At 39.7% G+C, this 23,819-nt stretch overlaps 1 pseudogene; it reads left to right on the forward strand.

Annotated features, from left to right (window-relative positions):
• The first annotated feature begins 1,537 nt into the window (after positions 1 to 1,537).
• On the forward strand, positions 1,538 to 23,562 carry LOC145058149 (uncharacterized; annotated as a pseudogene).
• Positions 23,563 to 23,819: the final 257 nt, after the last annotated feature.

Below are 23,819 nucleotides of genomic sequence, written 5' to 3' on the forward strand. Positions count from 1 at the left end.
ACTCACTAGACCCCGAAGTTGAAAGATTAGTCAACAATTTGGAGATCAAGAAGACCATCGGATTTAGTGTGAAGCAAATTGAATTACCTCAAACTCACACGAGATTGCCGCCCTCCCTTGTCCAACCGCCGGAATTAGAATTGAAGATCCTTCCTCAACATTTGAAGTATGTGTACTTGGGAGACAACGAGACTCTTCCGGTCATCATTTCGACTCACCTAACCAAGTGTGAAGAAGAACAACTCCTCAAGGCGTTGAGGGAACATAAAGAGGCAATGGGTTGGACGATTACTGATATCAAAGGTTTTAGTCCCTCCACTTGTATGCACAAAATCTTAATGGAGGATGAATGTAAGCCGAGTAGAGACACTCAAAGAAGGTTGAATCCGAAAATGATGGAAGTGGTCAAGAAAGATATTTTGAAGCACCTAGATGCGGGAATGATTTATTCAATCTCGGAAAGCAAATGGGTGAGCCCGGTTCAAGTCGTGCCGAAGAAGACGGGAATCATGGTAGTCGAGAACAACAAAGGTATGATGGTCCCCACTCGTGTGCAAAACGGGTGGAGAGTATGTATTGACTACCGCAAACTCAATGCAAGCACTAGAAAAGATCATTTTCTATTAGCTTTCATCGACCAAATGTTAGAAAGGTTGGCCGGAAAATCCCATTATTGTTGTTTAGACGGGTATTCAGGTTTTCACCAAATCTCGGTGGCACCGGAAGACCAAGAAAAGACAACATTTACATGTCCATTTGGCACTTTTGCATACCGGAGAATGCCATTCGGATTATGTAACACCCCGGCCACTTTCCAACGTTGTATGGTTAGTATCTTTTCGGAATATGTTGAAAATATAATTGAAGTATTCATGGATGATTTTACAGTATATGGAAACTCCTTTCAAGAGTGTTTGACCAATCTCACCAAAATTTTAAAAAGATGCATTGAAACGAATTTGGTTTTAAACTTTGAAAAATGTCATTTTATGGTGAGTCAAGGTCTTATTTTGGGTCATATTGTGTCAAAGAAAGGAATTGAGGTAGATAAGGCCAAGATAGATGTTATTCAAAGCTTATCTTACCCGACTTGTGTTCGGGAAGTTCGTTCTTTTTTGGGCCATGCAGGTTTCTACCGGAGATTCATCAAAGATTTTTCAAAGATAACAAGACCAATGTGCCAACTCTTGCAAAAGGATGTTGATTTCGAGTTCAATGAGGCGTGCAAAGAAGCTTTCGATAAGCTCAAAGAGTTGCTTACATCCGCCCCCATCATGCAAGCTCCAAATTGGGATCTCCCCTTTGAGATCATGTGTGATGCAAGCAACTATGCAATAGGCACCGTTTGGGTCAAAAGAATGGACGAGCCTCCCATGTGATCTACTATGAATCGAGAACACTAGACAATGCTCAAAGCAACTACTTTATTACGGAGAAGAAACTATTGGCCATAGTGTTCGCCTTGGAGAAATTTAGACAATACCTACTTGGTACCAAGGTCATTGTGTATTCGGATCACGCAACTCTTAAGTACTTGATGACAAAGAAAGATGCAAAGCCTAGACTCATCTGGTGGATTTTATTGTTACAAGAATTTTATTTGGAAATCCGGGACAATAGTGGATGTGAGAATCTTGTTGCCGATCACCTAAGCCGGATCACTTCAAACGAAACTCCTCTCCCTTTGCGGGACGAGTTTCCGGATGAGCATCTATTTTCCCTCACTCAATCTACTCCTTGGTATGCCGATATCGTTAACTTTTTGGTCACAAAGAGGTATCCCGACACATTCACACGTGCTCAAAAAGACAAGTTTAAAAGTGATTCAAAATATTATGTGTGGGATGAGCCTTATTTGTGGAAACACTGTCTCGATCAAATCATTAGGCGATGTGTACCCCAACAAGAGCACTAATCCATTTTGAAATTTTTTCATGAATTTACTTGTGGGGGACACTTAGGACCTAGCCAGACTTTGAGAAAGGTCCTTGAATGTGGATTATTTTGGCCAACCATGTCACGTGATTGTTATTTGTTTTGCAAAAGTTGTGAACGGTGCCAAATGACAAGGAACATTTCACAAAAAAATCAAATGCCACAAAAACCAATCCTTGTTTGTGAAATTTTTAACGTATGGGGGATTGATTTCATGGGCCCATTCCACATTTCGTTTGGCAATGTTTACATCTTGCTCGCGGTTGACTATGTTTCTAATTGGGTTGAGGCCAAAGCCACAAGGTCGGTCGATGCCAAAACAATTATCGACTTTCTAAAATCTAATGTTTTTGTGAGGTTTGGTGTGCCTAGGGCTTTGATTAGTGATAGGGGACGCACTTTTGCAACAAGATGATGGAGGATTTATTGAAGAAGTATAACGTGACCCACCGTGTTTCAACAGCCTATCACCCTTAAACGAACGGTCAAGCGGAGGTTTCGAATCGTGAAATGAAGAGTATACTTGAGAAAACGGTGAATCCCTCAATAAAAAACTGAAGTTCAAGGCTTGATGATGCCTTGTGGGCCTATCGGACCGTGTACAAGACCCCGATAGGAATGTCCCCATTTAGGTTGGTTTTTGGAAAACCATGTCATATTCCCGTGGAATTGGAACACCGTGCATTTTGGGCGGTCAAACAATGCAACTTTAACATCGATGAGGCGGGAAGGCATAGGAAGCTTCAACTTCAAGAGTTGGAGGATTTGAGAAATGACTCCTATGAAAACTCAAGAATTTACAAGGAAAGGACAAAGCTTTTCCATGACAAGTCCATTACCCGCAGACATTTCGAGCCGGGACATAGGGTTTTGCATTATCATTCGCGATTGAAATTATTTCCTGGAAAGTTGAGGTCAAGATGGATAGGTTCGTTTGTTGTGCTAAAAGTATTTGAGCATGAAGCAGTTGAGATTCAAAGTGAAGAAACGGGGCAAACCTTTAAAGTCAATGGGCATCGATTGAAACCTTTCTATGAAGGTTTTAACGCAAATGTCTTTGATTTCATCCAATTGGATGCCCCGATGTACTGAAATCAAGAGGGAAGCACGTCTCGGCAAAGACGTTAAAGAGGGGCATTTTTGGAAAGCTAAAAGTTTTTGTCTTTTTCTAATTCTGAATAAGTGTCGTAGATGGTCCATTTTTGCATTTAACATCTCTTCTTCTTCCTTCTTGCGGTAAAAGAATGTTGGATTTGAAGACCCGGTGTTCGTATTGGTCAAAGAGCTAAAATTGAGAAAAATGGTAAAAGATTTCATGCAGTCTGCGTGTACTCCAAGGGCCGTCCGCGTTAATAAACAAATGGCCCGCATGTGGTCTCTATAGGTGTTCGCGTCCAGCATCAGCAAACAGAACAGTTTCAGCGCAATTTGTCACAACTATAAATTTTGATGCTTTGTAACAACAACAATGATAACATTTGTGAACCAAAAATGTGAAAGCATGTATGATGCTTATTCAATAACAACAAAATTTCCATCAAACACTCTATACAAGCACTTCAAATAGTCAACAAAGAATTGGAAGCCATAAAAATCCTGGTTTAAGTCCATTATGGACTAGGATTTCCTTATTAGGCCTAATGGACCAATAAGCTTCCAATTTGACTATTTTGGGCTTAAGACCCTTAAATGGACACTAATTAGACCCACTTTCATTTATTTTAATATTTTGGGCCATAATGGGCCTAGAATGAAATATAATACCCTAATGGGCCATAACAAAACTAAATAGCCCTAATGGGCCATAAAACTCATTCTTTAAATTATATTAGGCCGAAAATCATCAAAATGGGCCCATGATATGGACTTAAGCACCAAAGGCCCAAATTCTTTTTCTTTCTTCCCTTTTCTTGACCCAAGAGGAAAAAAAACTCATGAAATAAGGAGGGTTAGCCACCTCCTTATTACCCCATGGACTTCCAAGCAACATCTCATACCTCCAAGAAACCATCCTTTCACCTCTCTCTCTTCTCCTTCTCTTCTTATCACTCTCGTCCAAAGGGAAAAACACACACACACACATAACTCACTTAAACATATCTCAAGAACTCACAACAACCTCTCCTTTCTCCATCAAAATTTCGAGATTAAGAGCTTTTCAAGAAGGTTGTTCCACAAAAATCATCATCTCAGGTAAGTTGATACTTGGATCCATAATCTAGACTCTTTGTTTTATCACAAATCTCTTCTTAACTCATATCAACTCATGATCATCATCCTAGAAATCTCTAATATCGAAATCAACCCAAGAAAGCTTGCTAGGGCCGAAAATAACATCAAACTCTTCCATCTCTTCTTCAAATCGAAATCAACAAGCAAAGGTGAGTTCATACCCCTCTATTTTCGGTTTTCATATGTTTTATGGGGGAGAATACAAGTAAAATGTGTAGATCTATGTGTATGTGTATTTTATGTGTGATTTCATGTGTTTATGTGGCAAATGTGTAACAAAAAGAATAGAAATTCGAGATCTATGGCTCTAAGAGGAAGATAAACATGATCTAAGAGGTATTACACTAAAACAAGTCAAGAAAAATTACCCTCTAAGATTAAAATATACATATTGCAACATAAAACTCACTTTTGGGCTAAAATTGTCAAACAAACAAAAGTTGGGTTGAAAAATTGCTATTCACGGTTTTCTCCAGGATTAAAAGAGTCAAAACAGTAAAAATAAGTGTTTTTATGAATATCATACTCTTTTAAAGGTTAGAAATAAAATTTATGGCTTAATGGGCCAAATTTTGGGCTTTTCGGCCCATTGAGCCAAAATTTGCGAAAATTAGAACTTTCAAGGGGTTGAAATGATAAACTTCTCAAGACAGGGGGTAAAAGGGTGAATAAAACTAAATCAGGGGTTAAAATGATGTATTTTCCAAACAAGGATAAAAAATGTAAACTTTTTGGATTTTGGGCCAAAATTGTAAAAATTGCGAAAAGTTTGGGCTTAAACTGAAAGATTCTTTTCTAGAGGGGCTGAAACTGACAAAGAGTAAATTTTGAACCAATAACATCTTTTAAACAAGTCTAAGGGTCAAAGATATCAAGAAAATGGTTTAAGGGCCCAAAATGTCTTTTTTTGTATAAAGGACTAAAATTGTCAATTTTACTAAAGAAGGGCTGAAAGGGTTCAAACCAATATTTTTTAGTCAATTATTTTATTTTTAATATATTTGAGTTAAAATAAAAATACCAAACTACAATTCATGAAAATGGAAAGATGAAAATACGTATAATTCCAAACATCGTTATAAATAACCGACCGGCCTCGTTCCGGTGCGAAATTAACAATCACTCAATTAAACTTTCCAACAATTATACTATACCTAAAACAAGTAAACATTCAAATATTTGGGCTTGAAAGTTCCAAGCATGCTTGTTGGGCCTTTGTGACCCATTAACATGATTTTTGGGCCCAAGGGATAATAATAAATGTTATTGGGCCTTCTATGACCCAATTTCATATTTAAGGGACCCTCAATGGCTTTTAAGTGTTATTGGGCCTTAGTGGCCCATTAGCATTGCTAGTAAGGTCCAAGTAAATCAAATGCGAAATGGGTCAACGTGCCCTTCATATACCCAATAGCCATAAATAATACGTGGGATCAGTAGGACCTCGTAATCCTCTTCTCCTCGTTTATTAGGCCTACCTTCAATTCAGTAAACATATACAAGTTGTTAATCAATGGTAATCAAATTCATGTTAGATTTAGTGAGTAATAGCGGGCGGCACCTCTACGGGTCGTCTGTAGTCTGTAGTTATAATCAAAGTCTCCTGGAGGGAGAGCGAGAGTTTGTGTATAGATCTATACGGGGGTGACTGCCCTACACCTCAGTTGTTCGCTACAGTTAGACTCGGCCAGTCTAGGGTGACAAAAATCTTAAGATCAATTCCGGCGTTCGTTAGAATGCCAAGACAGACGAACTAGTCATTATCATGTATAGTTATAACGACTCACAATTAAACAAATCTAACACTATCCGAGTAATCAGGGAAAATTCAAAATCATTCGTCGTGACGGTATAATAATTTGAAACAATTATATTTCTTTTCTTTGGAAAACATCGGGTTTTTCGAGGAAATCAACATCATTCATTTGTATTTTTCAATAACTATAATGCAAAACTTTTCATTTATATACGCTTTGAAATCATTCAGGCATAAACCGATGGATCTTCAAACTTTGGTATGAACAATTTCTTTTTTCAGAAAATATCAGATTTTCTGGGTTTTATAAACTATACAAACATTTTCAAAGCAACCATGCTTATGAACTCACCAACATTCCATATGTTGACCGTTTTTCAAAATAACTTGTATTCTCAGGTAACAGGTAAGCTGAGGAGTAATACCAAGTATGTTAGGTGTTGTGCTTTTGAAAACTATCAAACAATTTATGTTATGGATTTGTAATGTTAAAACAATGTACTTGATGTGAACAATGTCAGTTGTAATATATTGATGCATGGTGATGTCTATGTTATGATTCATGTATATTCATTGTGATGATATTCAATTTAAGTCACGCGAGCCCTCAGACGTTTCCGCCGTCTGGTTCGGGGGTGTGACACAATTCACGCGAACCGCATGTACTCGTGCGTCCGTCCGCGTGTTTATTAAAACGGACCGTGTATCATCTCAAGTTCGTCCGCGTGTAAATGATGCAAGACAGAATAGTTCGAGGGTTATTCATGCGGATCGCGTGTACTCGCGTCCGCATCCGTGTGAGTTGTTGATCGATGTTTACCGCGTTTTGACCAGGTTTGACCGCAACTTAATACCCCTAAACCCCCAGCCGGCCCTTCTACCTTCCCACTTCTTCTTCTTCCTTTCCCCTAACCTCCATTAGAGCACCTCCATCTCCGCCACTAAAACTCAGTTTCCCGTCAAACCGTCGGTCGGAATTTCGCGAGACCACCATCATTCTTCACCAATTTCCGAGCTCTATAAACCCCACCAAAAATATCTCTCAAAGCTCGCCGGAAAAGTTCGCCGTAATTTCAAGCCATTGCCGGATTCCTCAGGTTTTCGCGGTAAATTGCTTCTCACGGGATATTGAACAAAGCATAAAGCTTGGGGTGGAGAGTTGCAAGATTTTCAAATCCCGAATTCTCGCGCGCAAATTTTGAACTTTCAACAAAAACGGGTACTTTCTTTCCTTTATTTTAATTAATCAAGATGCATGTCTCTGAACAACCATTCATATGTTATTGCATCAAATGAGTTTAGGAATTATTTCTTGCTTTGATTGTTGAACCACTTTAGAAGTCTATAGGGAGTTGGTTGGTGATTTGGATTGACATATCGTTTGTTGAGATTGTGGTTCGTGTAGTGGTTATTTTTCGTGCAGGTAGTTTATGTCCACATCTAGGAAGCGCCCGGCTGCTGCCCGAGGCAAAGCCCCAACTAGAAATCAAAACGATGCTCCCGATATTCCAAGATTTCGGGATGCCAAGGCAGCCGAAACTACACGAAGAGCTTGCCTAAAAAGGTTGCATCCACCAAGTTCATGTGCAGGCCTACGCTTATATCATTAGGGGTTCTTGAAGGGGTCACCCAATTGTTCCGTAACATTGGGTGGGAAAACCTTCTCAACCTCATGGCTCACACTTACGAGCTCCCCACTAGAGAGTTTCTTGCCGATTGCGGGTACGCTAGCGAAAAAAGAAAAGTCGCATTCCAACTTCTAGGGGACCGAAGGTACATCGATTTTGCAACAATAAACGACATCTTGGGCTTGCCTTCTTCAAACACATCCACAGTTTTCGACGTCTTACCTGCTAAGTTCAATCATGAGACCTTTTGGACGGAAATCACTGGGGGTATCTTTTCGTGTTCCGATCGGGATAAAGCAACCTCTATCATTCTCCCGTGCCTCCGCATTTCCCATCGCATCTTGGTGTATACAGTTTTTGCCCACAAAGAAGCAGGCCAGGTTACCAAAAATGAGCTCTTCTTCCATTGGTGTATGACGAGGAGTGACAGCCCACCAATCCCGGACTTTGCTTCGTTCTTTTTCCATAAATGCGCACACATGAGAACTAAAACGTCCGGTGATATTTGCATTGGGGGATTTGTCACCCTTTTGGCTCGCGGTCTTGATATCGATCGAGCTCCCAGACGAATACTAGCCTGTTGACAGCAAAAATCTTTTGGATGAGCGCGCTCTCATAAACATGCACCACATCCATCGCAGTAATAGGAGCAGTTTCACATGGTATTGTCCTCAAGGGGTCGGATATCTCATTCTTCCCGACCCTCGAGTCACCAACTTCACCTTCCACGATCACACTTAGTGGAGACTCGCGAGGACCATCACTCAATCAGTCAATGAGGATGTGCTCCAGGATCAAGATGATGACGAGATGCATGTGGATGACGAGCCCGACGATAAGCCCACCCATGGTCCACAGCATGCCCAACCACAAGCCCCTCCCGGGTACTACCCGCTCCCCTCCCCCCTAATTTTTCCGAGTGGTTCGAGGCTCTTTGTGTATCAAACCAAATCATATCCCAGCAAATGCACCATATGTGGGGGGGCACCAATCCCAAAACCATTATGAGAACGTCCCACTTCCGCCTCCCTGTCCATACCCTCTACCCGCCCATCCTTATCCCCCTCCACCTTACCCTTACCCCTACCCCCAATACCTGTATCCTCCTCCCAATCCCCCGGTTTAGGTACTTTCGCCTCGCCCCAAGCATTGAGGACAATGCTTATTTCTAAGCTTGGGGTCGGGTATTCCTTTTTCTTTTTAATTTATCATGCATTTTAATTAGGTCGCATAGCATTTTAGTATAAATTGCATTCATTTTTTTATAAAACTCCAAAAAGATTTTATTATCTTCTTTTTCATCTTTTATTTTTGCATGGCATTTAGCTTAGGGCATTAGCATTCATGCATTTTTGTTTTCTTTTTATTCTCACCTCTCTTGGATGCCATAGAATAGGTTCACAGTTATTGTATCATTATTGGTCCAGGATTTTGTTGTTATCTCACCCATCGAACCGAGACCACTAGCTGCAGTTTAGGATTTCATACTTGGGATCAGATGTTGGTAGCTTAAAGAGGTAACTGATCATGGCCAGGTAGTTTCCATAAAGAATTATGCATACAATACTAATGACTGTAGGATATACTATAGCAATGGATGTCTTAGCCTTGCGGTCACTACCGCCGAGAGGATCACAATTGATCATGTTTGAACCGTTAGGATGAAGCACTGGTGCTTGTCCCCGAGTAGGATCCATATCCGGTCTCTTTACATCACCATTTCTTGTCGCGATTTTTTTTAGGATTTTAGAGTGTCTTTTAGCCCACATTAGGGCATTTTCTTTATTTTTGAAAATTGCAAGTCTGAAAAGGAGCTTATATTACATCTTTATGCTCCACACATGGTCATTTTCATATTTAGACCATTCAGATTATATTACTACCCTTTTGGTCCCACTTACACACTTTTGGGAACCAAATTTTGAGTCAAAGGGGTTATCTAGTTAAAAAAACAACAAAAATAAAATAAAATAAATAAAAGAAAAAAATGGGAGGCAAATTTCCAGCTGCAGAAATATGAGAAGGGTGACCGGTTCAATTATTGAACAAAATTTTCCAACATTTTGGCCACCCGACGTTTGATATTCATTTGTATAGGTTTGTTTTATTGTATATAGATCGAGTTGTTTTTCGCAAATTGGTGATGTTAGGGAGACTGTCGAGTCGGATACTACGGGAGGTTTGGGCCAACACTAAGTGAACCGATTCCTACAACGATGCCCGAGTGATTAAACCTAGTTACACATGAGAGAAACCGGCAGACGTGAGATCAGAGTGTACACTTAAAGAAGAGCTCTACCCAAGCCCATCCAGCTGCTTGGTCCCTACTACAGATGTTCTTCATTGTATGCATGTTCCATTGAGGCTGCGACTGACCATCCCTCCTTACTCACCTAGGAGAGTTGTCCTGGCTGTGGTTTATGATCCCATTGTCATCGGATGAAAAAGTTGTGAGATAGCAGCGAGATCAATTCTTACCATGTTGACTAACGTTGAACAGGTTCCATGGTTCTGCCCATTCTTTTTATTTTTAGGGTAATTCATCCCAAGTTCATTTTAGTCTTGTCTTACTTAAGGACAAGTAAGGTTCAAGCATGGGGTGATTGGATAGCATCATTTTATTACTTCTTTCCGTAGTTTATTTTTAGTTAAAACCATCTCATTTTAGTTAATCTTCATGCATATTTTCTCTTTTTGTTATTTTTCTCCTTTACCAGGTGCTTTCTAGTCTTTTGAGCTTATTTGCAGGATTTATCGAAGACTTTTTGTTATTGGAGGCTTAGAAGGGTGCGGGACTTATGGAGGCTTGCGGTTTGCTTGTGGATTTGGAGTGGTGCGATTGGGCTTGGTGCTTGCATAAACAAGAAATCAATTTAGACTTAATTTTTGAGCAAGGATGATGATGAGGCGACGCGGAATCGAGCTACTAAAGATTGAAGGAGCATTGGATCAATCATTAGAAGGCTTTGGAATGGCACAAATGGGCTCTAAAGAGTTATGCATGTGGGCTGAAGTGTGAATGAGAAGATTAGGCTAGATTATATGTTAAATGGCCCAAGTCCCACATTCAGCATGACCCACGCGGTCCGCGTAGACCCATACGCGATCCGCGTGAATTGTGCTGATTTGATTCCGGGTTTTGACTTGTTGACTCTATTTGTGGAAGTTTGGTGGGTGGCTTTTGGCACCTTTTTTAATCCGGAAATCAGCTCCCTTTTGCTGGAGATTGGAGGCATTATTGGGGATTATCACTTGAAGAACACACACCATTCTCTCTCAAGAAAACTTTGGAAGATTTGAAGAATTTTTGGAAGAATAGTGTAATTTCTTTCCATCTTGCATCTAAGACAATGTTTGGTACCACTAAACTATATTGCTTTTCTTTTACTTTGGTCATGCTTGGCTAAAATTTCATTTGGTTGATTAGGGTTTAACCCATGGATGATTAGTTGCTTTGAAGACTTATTATTATCTTGTGTTTGAAGTTTATGGAAATGTTTCCTAGTTAAACATCTTGTTATGTTTATTTATCTTTGATCATGAGCTTGGATGAATGAATGCTTGTTTTTGTTGACTAATTTCTTGGTTAAGTAATGGACCTTCAAATTAGTAAGCAACAAATGGTTTATATGTTTGTTTTCATTTCATTTAGACCATGGAAATTTTTCCTCCATAATGATAATGTAATCATTTTATTATCTTTTGGACTTGGTAACTCTTATAACTTAAAGCTAATTAATTTTCACAAGATTTTATGCTTCATTGATTTTGTGACTTCAATTAAGGAAATGTGTTAAGAGCTCATCTAGCCATTTTAATTTCTAAGAAGAGTTGAGGCAATTTGTGCTTATAAATTGCTATATCCAATTTAAACCAATTCACAAGTGTTATTCCATTAAGTCTAATGATAAGCCAATCATGTCATCCATGAGGTGTACCCAAAAATCAACCAATTTTACTTCATTGAATTTAATCAAATCTTTTACTTGTTTACTTGTCATATTTCCATGCTAGCTAGTTTTAATTTTGTCAAACAATCAAAAAGAATTAACCCCTCATATTTTACTTTTAATTTTGTTTCACAAGTATTTTACAAAGAGGTTTACATAGAGATTTAAATTGAACCAATCTACGTGGATACGATCCCTTTACCACTCTGCACTATTTTAGTGTGTAATATTTAGGGCATTTATTTTGTTGGCCTCGACAACCAACAAATTTTGGCGCCGTTGTCGGGGATTGGTTTATTTTTAATCAATTTGTTTCTCTATGCTCAGATCTCAGCGTACAAGTGACTTGATTTATAACCCGGAAATTGAAAAAGAAGCAAGGTGTTTGGCGAAGGAAAAAAAGAATAGAACGTGGTCAAACTTCCAATCCTCACGGGGATCCAGAGGTTGAACCCACTTCATCAAGTGACACGGAACCCAATTCTAGTCCCGACCCCTGCCAAGAAATTCCTGAAACACCATCACAAAACTCCCCCATTATTGAACCAATTGCAATGGCGAATGGAGGAGAGGCTCTCGAAAGAACTTTGAGGCAAATGATGGAGATCGATGTTACACAAACTCCAACTGGTATCAATTACCCGGTTTTGGAAGGAGGTTCGGAATTGAAGTCAAGTTTAGTCCATCACTTCCCAACTTTTCATGGATTGGAGAACGAAGACTTGCATAAGCACTTGAAGATGTTCCACATTATTTGCACTAGCATGAAGCCACAAGGGTCAACCGATGACTAAATCAAGCTAAGGGCATTCCCCTTTTCATTGGCCAATAGAGCAAAGGATTGGTTATTCTATCTCCCCCCGGGATCGATCAACTCATGGAACGACATGGCAAGAGCTTTTCTTGATAAGTTCTATCCCGCGTCAAGAGTTTCAAGTCTTAGAAATGAGATTTGTAGAATCCGCCAAGGTCAAAATGAGACTTTTCACGATTATTGAAAGAGGTTCAACAATTTGTGTTATAGTTGCCCACAACACCAAATTCCGGAACAACTCCTCATTCAACACTTTTATGAGGGATTGTTGCCAATGGAGAGAAGATTAGTTGATGCCTCAAGTGGTGGTGATGTCTTTAGTAAAACTCCACAACAAACAAGACAACTTTTCAACACCATAGCCGTGAATTCTCAACATTTTGGCCCGCGCCAAGACATGAAAAGAGATTCACAACACAAAGTCAACGAAGTGGGAACATCAAATCTTGAGTCTCAAATCAAAGATCTAACCTCCGTTGTCCAAAAGCTAGCCATGAGACAAACTCCACAAGTGATGGTTTGTGGAATATGTGCAACAATGGGACATCCTACGGATATGTGTCCCATCCTTCAAGAAGATGAGGAGCATGTAAATGCCACGGGGGAGTTCCAAAACTACCACAATAAGCCATCCGGTTACCAAAATGCATATAATTCAAGTTGGAAGTCCAATCCCAACATGAGCTACAACCCGGGACTATTGCCTCAAAATGCATTGGTTAGACCTTCCTACCCACCACCACAACCTCACTACCAACACCCGCAACCACATTATCAACCCAAACCACACCCTCCACATCACCAACAACCTCCTCAATCCCAACCAAGTAGCCCCGGAATGTCTCTCGAAGACATTGTCAAATCCCTAGCCACTAGCACCCAACAATTCCAAAAAGAGACAAGAGCTAGTATCTCTAACCTTGAACCGCAAATAAGAGATATAGTTACATCCATAAGCAAGTTGGAGTCTCATGGGAAATTGCCTTCTCAAACCGAAAAGAACCCAAATGTCAATGTGGTGACCTTGAGAAGTGGCAAACAAGCCGGAGAAATTAGTTCAAAGAAGACGCCAATGGATGAAGAGGAAGAAATAGAAGTCATTCCCATTGAAGAACCTATGGTCAAGAACGATGCACAAGACAGAGTTCCAAAGAAGACTATTCCCCTCGTAACACCCATAGCCACTCAACCGCCATTCCCCTCCCGACTTGCAACTTCGACGAAGAAAATGGAGGAGAAAGAGATTTTGGACACCTTCCGAAAAGTGGAAGTAAACATTCCTTTACTTGATGCAATCAAACAAATTCCGAGATATGCAAAATTCTTGAAAGATCTTTGCACCAACAAGAGAAAGTTGAAAGGAAATGAGAAAGTCTCGATGAACGAAAATGCATCAACGGTTTTACAAAGGAAGCTTTCACCCAAGTGCAAAGATCCTGGAATGTTCACGGTTCCTTGCAAGATTTGAGATGTCACTTTTAGTAGTGCTATGATTGATCTTGGTGCCTCTATCAATGTCATGCCCTATTCGGTGTATGAATCATTGAATGTCGAACCCTTAAGTGAAACTGGTGTCATAATATCTCTTGCGGATAAATCAAGTGTCTTTCCTTGAGGTGTTTTGGAAGATGTCCTAGTGCAAGTAAACCAATTGGTCTTCTCGGCGGATTTCTATGTGATTAACCTAGATGAACAAGTATCCTCAAAATCGGGTATAATCTTACTTGGGAGACCATTCTTGAAGACGGCTAGAACAAAGATTGATGTGTATGCGGGAAGCTTGACAATGGAATTTGATGGTGAAACAATAAGTTGTAACATCTATGATGTTATGAGGTATCCTAGTGATGTTTCATCCTTGTGCTTTGTTGATGTTGTTGAACCATTAACCTAAGATTTGTTCGAGTTGTCTAATGGTGACATGTTGGAGATGGTTTTGAGCAAAGGGTTTGATTGTGGAAAATTAGCCAAGAAGTTGAAGCTCTACTCACTAGACCCCGAAGTTGAAAGATTAGTCAACAATTTGGAGATCAAGAAGACCACCGGATTTAGTGTGAAGCAAATTGAATTACCTCAAACTCACACGAGATTGCCGCCCTCCCTTGTCCAACCGCCGGAATTAGAATTGAAGATCCTTCCTCAACATTTGAAGTATGTGTACTTGGGAGACAACGAGACTCTTCCGGTCATCATTTCGACTCACCTAACCAAGTGTGAAGAAGAACAACTCCTCAAGGCGTTGAGGGAACATAAAGAGGCAATGGGTTGGACGATTACTGATATCAAAGGTTTGAGTCCCTCCACTTGTATGCACAAAATCTTAATGGAGGATGAATGTAAGCCGAGTAGAGACACTCAAAGAAGGTTGAATCCGAAAATGATGGAAGTGGTCAAGAAAGATATTTTGAAGCACCTAGATGCGGGAATGATTTATTCAATCTCGGAAAGCAAATGGGTGAGCCCGGTTCAAGTCGTGCCGAAGAAGACGGGAATCATGGTAGTCGAGAACAACAAAGGTATGATGGTCCCCACTCGTGTGCAAAACGGGTGGAGAGTATGTATTGACTACCGCAAACTCAATGCAAGCACTAGAAAAGATCATTTTCTATTAGCTTTCATCGACCAAATGTTAGAAAGGTTGGCCGGAAAATCCCATTATTGTTGTTTAGACGGGTATTCAGGTTTTCACCAAATCTCGGTGGCACCGGAAGACCAAGAAAAGACAACATTTACATGTCCATTTGGCACTTTTGCATACCGGAGAATGCCATTCGGATTATGTAACACCCCGGCCACTTTCCAACGTTGTATGGTTAGTATCTTTTCGGAATATGTTGAAAATATAATTGAAGTATTCATGGATGATTTTACAGTATATGGAAACTCCTTTCAAGAGTGTTTGACCAATCTCACCAAAATTTTAAAAAGATGCATTGAAACGAATTTGGTTTTAAACTTTGAAAAATGTCATTTTATGGTGAGTCAAGGTCTTATTTTGGGTCATATTGTGTCAAAGAAAGGAATTGAGGTAGATAAGGCCAAGATAGATGTTATTCAAAGCTTATCTTACCCGACTTGTGTTCGGGAAGTTCGTTCTTTTTTGGGCCATGCAGGTTTCTACCGGAGATTCATCAAAGATTTTTCAAAGATAACAAGACCAATGTGCCAACTCTTGCAAAAGGATGTTGATTTCGAGTTCAATGAGGCGTGCAAAGAAGCTTTCGATAAGCTCAAAGAGTTGCTTACATCCGCCCCCATCATGCAAGCTCCAAATTGGGATCTCCCCTTTGAGATCATGTGTGATGCAAGCAACTATGCAATAGGCACCGTTTGGGTCAAAAGAATGGACGAGCCTCCCATGTGATCTACTATGAATCGAGAACACTAGACAATGCTCAAAGCAACTACTTTATTACGGAGAAGAAACTATTGGCCATAGTGTTCGCCTTGGAGAAATTTAGACAATACCTACTTGGTACCAAGGTCATTGTGTATTCGGATCACGCAACTCTTAAGTACTTGATGACAAAGAAAGATGCAAAGCCTAGACTCATCTGGTGGATTTTATTGTTACAAGAATTTTATTTGGAAATCCGGGACAATAGTGGATGTGAGAATCTTGTTGCCGATCACCTAAGCCGGATCACTTCAAACGAAACTCCTCTCCCTTTGCGGGACGAGTTTCCGGATGAGCATCTATTTTCCCTCACTCAATCTACTCCTTGGTATGCCGATATCGTTAACTTTTTGGTCACAAAGAGGTATCCCGACACATTCACACGTGCTCAAAAAGACAAGTTTAAAAGTGATTCAAAATATTATGTGTGGGATGAGCCTTATTTGTGGAAACACTGTCTCGATCAAATCATTAGGCGATGTGTACCCCAACAAGAGCACTAATCCATTTTGAAATTTTTTCATGAATTTACTTGTGGGGGACACTTAGGACCTAGCCAGACTTTGAGAAAGGTCCTTGAATGTGGATTATTTTGGCCAACCATGTCACGTGATTGTTATTTGTTTTGCAAAAGTTGTGAACGGTGCCAAATGACAAGGAACATTTCACAAAAAAATCAAATGCCACAAAAACCAATCCTTGTTTGTGAAATTTTTAACGTATGGGGGATTGATTTCATGGGCCCATTCCACATTTCGTTTGGCAATGTTTACATCTTGCTCGCGGTTGACTATGTTTCTAATTGGGTTGAGGCCAAAGCCACAAGGTCGGTCGATGCCAAAACAATTATCGACTTTCTAAAATCTAATGTTTTTGTGAGGTTTGGTGTGCCTAGGGCTTTGATTAGTGATAGGGGACGCACTTTTGCAACAAGATGATGGAGGATTTATTGAAGAAGTATAACGTGACCCACCGTGTTTCAACAGCCTATCACCCTTAAACGAACGGTCAAGCGGAGGTTTCGAATCGTGAAATGAAGAGTATACTTGAGAAAACGGTGAATCCCTCAATAAAAAACTGAAGTTCAAGGCTTGATGATGCCTTGTGGGCCTATCGGACCGTGTACAAGACCCCGATAGGAATGTCCCCATTTAGGTTGGTTTTTGGAAAACCATGTCATATTCCCGTGGAATTGGAACACCGTGCATTTTGGGCGGTCAAACAATGCAACTTTAACATCGATGAGGCGGGAAGGCATAGGAAGCTTCAACTTCAAGAGTTGGAGGATTTGAGAAATGACTCCTATGAAAACTCAAGAATTTACAAGGAAAGGACAAAGCTTTTCCATGACAAGTCCATTACCCGCAGACATTTCGAGCCGGGACATAGGGTTTTGCATTATCATTCGCGATTGAAATTATTTCCTGGAAAGTTGAGGTCAAGATGGATAGGTTCGTTTGTTGTGCTAAAAGTATTTGAGCATGAAGCAGTTGAGATTCAAAGTGAAGAAACGGGGCAAACCTTTAAAGTCAATGGGCATCGATTGAAACCTTTCTATGAAGGTTTTAACGCAAATGTCTTTGATTTCATCCAATTGGATGCCCCGATGTACTGAAATCAAGAGGGAAGCACGTCTCGGCAAAGACGTTAAAGAGGGGCATTTTTGGAAAGCTAAAAGTTTTTGTCTTTTTCTAATTCTGAATAAGTGTCGTAGATGGTCCATTTTTGCATTTAACATCTCTTCTTCTTCCTTCTTGCGGTAAAAGAATGTTGGATTTGAAGACCCGGTGTTCGTATTGGTCAAAGAGCTAAAATTGAGAAAAATGGTAAAAGATTTCATGCAGTCTGCGTGTACTCCAAGGGCCGTCCGCGTTAATAAACAAATGGCCCGCATGTGGTCTCTATAGGTGTTCGCGTCCAGCATCAGCAAACAGAACAGTTTCAGCGCAATTTGTCACAACTATAAATTTTGATGCTTTGTAACAACAACAATGATAACATTTGTGAACCAAAAATGTGAAAGCATGTATGATGCTTATTCAATAACAACAAAATTTCCATCAAACACTCTATACAAGCACTTCAAATAGTCAACAAAGAATTGGAAGCCATAAAAATCCTGGTTTAAGTCCATTATGGACTAGGATTTCCTTATTAGGCCTAATGGACCAATAAGCTTCCAATTTGACTATTTTGGGCTTAAGACCCTTAAATGGACACTAATTAGACCCACTTTCATTTATTTTAATATTTTGGGCCATAATGGGCCTAGAATGAAATATAATACCCTAATGGGCCATAACAAAACTAAATAGCCCTAATGGGCCATAAAACTCATTCTTTAAATTATATTAGGCCGAAAATCATCAAAATGGGCCCATGATATGGACTTAAGCACCAAAGGCCCAAATTCTTTTTCTTTCTTCCCTTTTCTTGACCCAAGAGGAAAAAAAAACTCATGAAATAAGGAGGGTTAGCCACCTCCTTATTACCCCATGGACTTCCAAGCAACATCTCATACCTCCAAGAAACCATCCTTTCACCTCTCTCTCTTCTCCTTCTCTTCTTATCACTCTCGTCCAAAGGGAAAAACACACACACACACATAACTCACTTAAACATATCTCAAGAACTCACAACAACCTCTCCTTTCTCCATCAAAATTTCGAGATTAAGAGCTTTTCAAGAAGGTTGTTCCACAAAAATCATCATCTCAGGTAAGTTGATACTTGGATCCATAATCTAGACTCTTTGTTTTATCACAAATCTCTTCTTAACTCATATCAACTCATGATCATCATCCTAGAAATCTCTAATATCGAAATCAACCCAAGAAAGCTTGCTAGGGCCGAAAATAACATCAAACTCTTCCATCTCTTCTTCAAATCGAAATCAACAAGCAAAGGTGAGTTCATACCCCTCTATTTTCGGTTTTCATATGTTTTATGGGGGAGAATACAAGTAAAATGTGTAGATCTATGTGTATGTGTATTTTATGTGTGATTTCATGTGTTTATGTGGCAAATGTGTAACAAAAAGAATAGAAATTCGAGATCTATGGCTCTAAGAGGAAGATAAACATGATCTAAGAGGTATTACACTAAAACAAGTCAAGAAAAATTACCCTCTAAGATTAAAATATACATATTGCAACATAAAACTCACTTTTGGGCTAAAATTGTCAAACAAACAAAAGTTGGGTTGAAAAATTGCTATTCACGGTTTTCTCCAGGATTAAAAGAGTCAAAACAGTAAAAATAAGTGTTTTTATGAATATCATACTCTTTTAAAGGTTAGAAATAAAATTTATGGCTTAATGGGCCAAATTTTGGGCTTTTCGGCCCATTGAGCCAAAATTTGCGAAAATTAGAACTTTCAAGGGGTTGAAATGATAAACTTCTCAAGACAGGGGGTAAAATGGTGAATAAAACTAAATCAGGGGTTAAAATGATGTATTTTCCAAACAAGGATAAAAAAATGTAAACTTTTTGGATTTTGGGCCAAAATTGTAAAAATTGCGAAAAGTTTGGGCTTAAACTGAAAGATTCTTTTCTAGAGGGGCTGAAACTGACAAAGAGTAAATTTTGAACAAATAACATCTTTTAAACAAGTCTAAGGGTCAAAAATGTCAAGAAAATGGTTTAAGGGCCCAAAATGTCTTTTTTTGTATAAAGGACTAAAATTGTCAATTTTACTAAAGAAGGGCTGAAAGGGTTCAAACCAATATTTTTTAGTCAATTATTTTATTTTTAATATATTTGAGTTAAAATAAAAATACCAAACTACAATTCATGAAAATGGAAAGATGAAAATACGTATAATTCCAAACATCGTTATAAATAACCGACCGGCCTCGTTCCGGTGCGAAATTAACAATCACTCAATTAAACTTTCCAACAATTATACTATACCTAAAACAAGTAAACATTCAAATATTTGGGCTTGAAAGTTCCAAGCATGCTTGTTGGGCCTTTGTGACCCATTAACATGATTTTTGGGCCCAAGGGATAATAATAAATGTTATTGGGCCTTCTATGACCCAATTTCATATTTAAGGGACCCTCAATGACTTTTAAGTGTTATTGGGCCTTAGTGGCCCATTAGCATTGCTAGTAAGGTCCAAGTAAATCAAATGCGAAATGGGTCAACGTGCCCTTCATATACCCAATAGCCATAAATAATACGTGGGATCAGTAGGACCTCGTAATCCTCTTCTCCTCGTTTATTAGGCCTACCTTCAATTCAGTAAACATATACAAGTTGTTAATCAATGGTAATCAAATTCATGTTAGACAACTTTTCAACACCATAGCCGTGAATTCTCAACATTTTGGCCCGCGCCAAGACATGAAAAGAGATTCACAACACAAAGTCAACGAAGTGGGAACATCAAATCTTGAGTCTCAAATCAAAGATCTAACCTCCGTTGTCCAAAAGCTAGCCATGAGACAAACTCCACAAGTGATGGTTTGTGGAATATGTGCAACAATGGGACATCCTACGGATATGTGTCCCATCCTTCAAGAAGATGAGGAGCATGTAAATGCCACGGGGGAGTTCCAAAACTACCACAATAAGCCATCCGGTTACCAAAATGCATATAATTCAAGTTGGAAGTCCAATCCCAACATGAGCTACAACCCGGGACTATTGCCTCAAAATGCATTGGTTAGACCTTCCTACCCACCACCACAACCTCACTACCAACACCCGCAACCACATTATCAACCCAAACCACACCCTCCACATCACCAACAACCTCCTCAATCCCAACCAAGTAGCCCCGGAATGTCTCTCGAAGACATTGTCAAATCCCTAGCCACTAGCACCCAACAATTCCAAAAAGAGACAAGAGCTAGTATCTCTAACCTTGAACCGCAAATAAGAGATATAGTTACATCCATAAGCAAGTTGGAGTCTCATGGGAAATTGCCTTCTCAAACCGAAAAGAACCCAAATGTCAATGTGGTGACCTTGAGAAGTGGCAAACAAGCCGGAGAAATTAGTTCAAAGAAGACGCCAATGGATGAAGAGGAAGAAATAGAAGTCATTCCCATTGAAGAACCTATGGTCAAGAACGATGCACAAGACAGAGTTCCAAAGAAGACTATTCCCCTCGTAACACCCATAGCCACTCAACCGCCATTCCCCTCCCGACTTGCAACTTCGACGAAGAAAATGGAGGAGAAAGAGATTTTGGACACCTTCCGAAAAGTGGAAGTAAACATTCCTTTACTTGATGCAATCAAACAAATTCCGAGATATGCAAAATTCTTGAAAGATCTTTGCACCAACAAGAGAAAGTTGAAAGGAAATGAGAAAGTCTCGATGAACGAAAATGCATCAACGGTTTTACAAAGGAAGCTTTCACCCAAGTGCAAAGATCCTGGAATGTTCACGGTTCCTTGCAAGATTTGAGATGTCACTTTTAGTAGTGCTATGATTGATCTTGGTGCCTCTATCAATGTCATGCCCTATTCGGTGTATGAATCATTGAATGTCGAACCCTTAAGTGAAACTGGTGTCATAATATCTCTTGCGGATAAATCAAGTGTCTTTCCTTGAGGTGTTTTGGAAGATGTCCTAGTGCAAGTAAACCAATTGGTCTTCTCGGCGGATTTCTATGTGATTAACCTAGATGAACAAGTATCCTCAAAATCGGGTATAATCTTACTTGGGAGACCATTCTTGAAGACGGCTAGAACAAAGATTGATGTGTATGCGGGAAGCTTGACAATGGAATTTGATGGTGAAACAATAAGTTGTAACATCTATGATGTTATGAGGTATCCTAGTGATGTTTCATCCTTGTGCTTTGTTGATGTTGTTGAACCATTAACCTAAGATTTGTTCGAGTTGTCTAATGGTGACATGTTGGAGATGGTTTTGAGCAAAGGGTTTGATTGTGGAAAATTAGCCAAGAAGTTGAAGCTCTACTCACTAGACCCCGAAGTTGAAAGATTAGTCAACAATTTGGAGATCAAGAAGACCACCGGATTTAGTGTGAAGCAAATTGAATTACCTCAAACTCACACGAGATTGCCGCCCTCCCTTGTCCAACCGCCGGAATTAGAATTGAAGATCCTTCCTCAACATTTGAAGTATGTGTACTTGGGAGACAACGAGACTCTTCCGGTCATCATTTCGACTCACCTAACCAAGTGTGAAGAAGAACAACTCCTCAAGGCGTTGAGGGAACATAAAGAGGCAATGGGTTGGACGATTACTGATATCAAAGGTTTGAGTCCCTCCACTTGTATGCACAAAATCTTAATGGAGGATGAATGTAAGCCGAGTAGAGACACTCAAAGAAGGTTGAATCCGAAAATGATGGAAGTGGTCAAGAAAGATATTTTGAAGCACCTAGATGCGGGAATGATTTATTCAATCTCGGAAAGCAAATGGGTGAGCCCGGTTCAAGTCGTGCCGAAGAAGACGGGAATCATGGTAGTCGAGAACAACAAAGGTATGATGGTCCCCACTCGTGTGCAAAACGGGTGGAGAGTATGTATTGACTACCGCAAACTCAATGCAAGCACTAGAAAAGATCATTTTCTATTAGCTTTCATCGACCAAATGTTAGAAAGGTTGGCCGGAAAATCCCATTATTGTTGTTTAGACGGGTATTCAGGTTTTCACCAAATCTCGGTGGCACCGGAAGACCAAGAAAAGACAACATTTACATGTCCATTTGGCACTTTTGCATACCGGAGAATGCCATTCGGATTATGTAACACCCCGGCCACTTTCCAACGTTGTATGGTTAGTATCTTTTCGGAATATGTTGAAAATATAATTGAAGTATTCATGGATGATTTTACAGTATATGGAAACTCCTTTCAAGAGTGTTTGACCAATCTCACCAAAATTTTAAAAAGATGCATTGAAACGAATTTGGTTTTAAACTTTGAAAAATGTCATTTTATGGTGAGTCAAGGTCTTATTTTGGGTCATATTGTGTCAAAGAAAGGAATTGAGGTAGATAAGGCCAAGATAGATGTTATTCAAAGCTTATCTTACCCGACTTGTGTTCGGGAAGTTCGTTCTTTTTTGGGCCATGCAGGTTTCTACCGGAGATTCATCAAAGATTTTTCAAAGATAACAAGACCAATGTGCCAACTCTTGCAAAAGGATGTTGATTTCGAGTTCAATGAGGCGTGCAAAGAAGCTTTCGATAAGCTCAAAGAGTTGCTTACATCCGCCCCCATCATGCAAGCTCCAAATTGGGATCTCCCCTTTGAGATCATGTGTGATGCAAGCAACTATGCAATAGGCACCGTTTGGGTCAAAAGAATGGACGAGCCTCCCATGTGATCTACTATGAATCGAGAACACTAGACAATGCTCAAAGCAACTACTTTATTACGGAGAAGAAACTATTGGCCATAGTGTTCGCCTTGGAGAAATTTAGACAATACCTACTTGGTACCAAGGTCATTGTGTATTCGGATCACGCAACTCTTAAGTACTTGATGACAAAGAAAGATGCAAAGCCTAGACTCATCTGGTGGATTTTATTGTTACAAGAATTTTATTTGGAAATCCGGGACAATAGTGGATGTGAGAATCTTGTTGCCGATCACCTAAGCCGGATCACTTCAAACGAAACTCCTCTCCCTTTGCGGGACGAGTTTCCGGATGAGCATCTATTTTCCCTCACTCAATCTACTCCTTGGTATGCCGATATCGTTAACTTTTTGGTCACAAAGAGGTATCCCGACACATTCACACGTGCTCAAAAAGACAAGTTTAAAAGTGATTCAAAATATTATGTGTGGGATGAGCCTTATTTGTGGAAACACTGTCTCGATCAAATCATTAGGCGATGTGTACCCCAACAAGAGCACTAATCCATTTTGAAATTTTTTCATGAATTTACTTGTGGGGGACACTTAGGACCTAGCCAGACTTTGAGAAAGGTCCTTGAATGTGGATTATTTTGGCCAACCATGTCACGTGATTGTTATTTGTTTTGCAAAAGTTGTGAACGGTGCCAAATGACAAGGAACATTTCACAAAAAAATCAAATGCCACAAAAACCAATCCTTGTTTGTGAAATTTTTAACGTATGGGGGATTGATTTCATGGGCCCATTCCACATTTCGTT

This window comes from Lactuca serriola, chromosome 1, assembly GCF_051521515.1.
Source record: "Lactuca serriola cultivar US96UC23 chromosome 1, Lser_US96UC23_V15, whole genome shotgun sequence".
In the NCBI taxonomy this organism is placed as follows: Eukaryota; Viridiplantae; Streptophyta; class Magnoliopsida; order Asterales; family Asteraceae; genus Lactuca; species Lactuca serriola.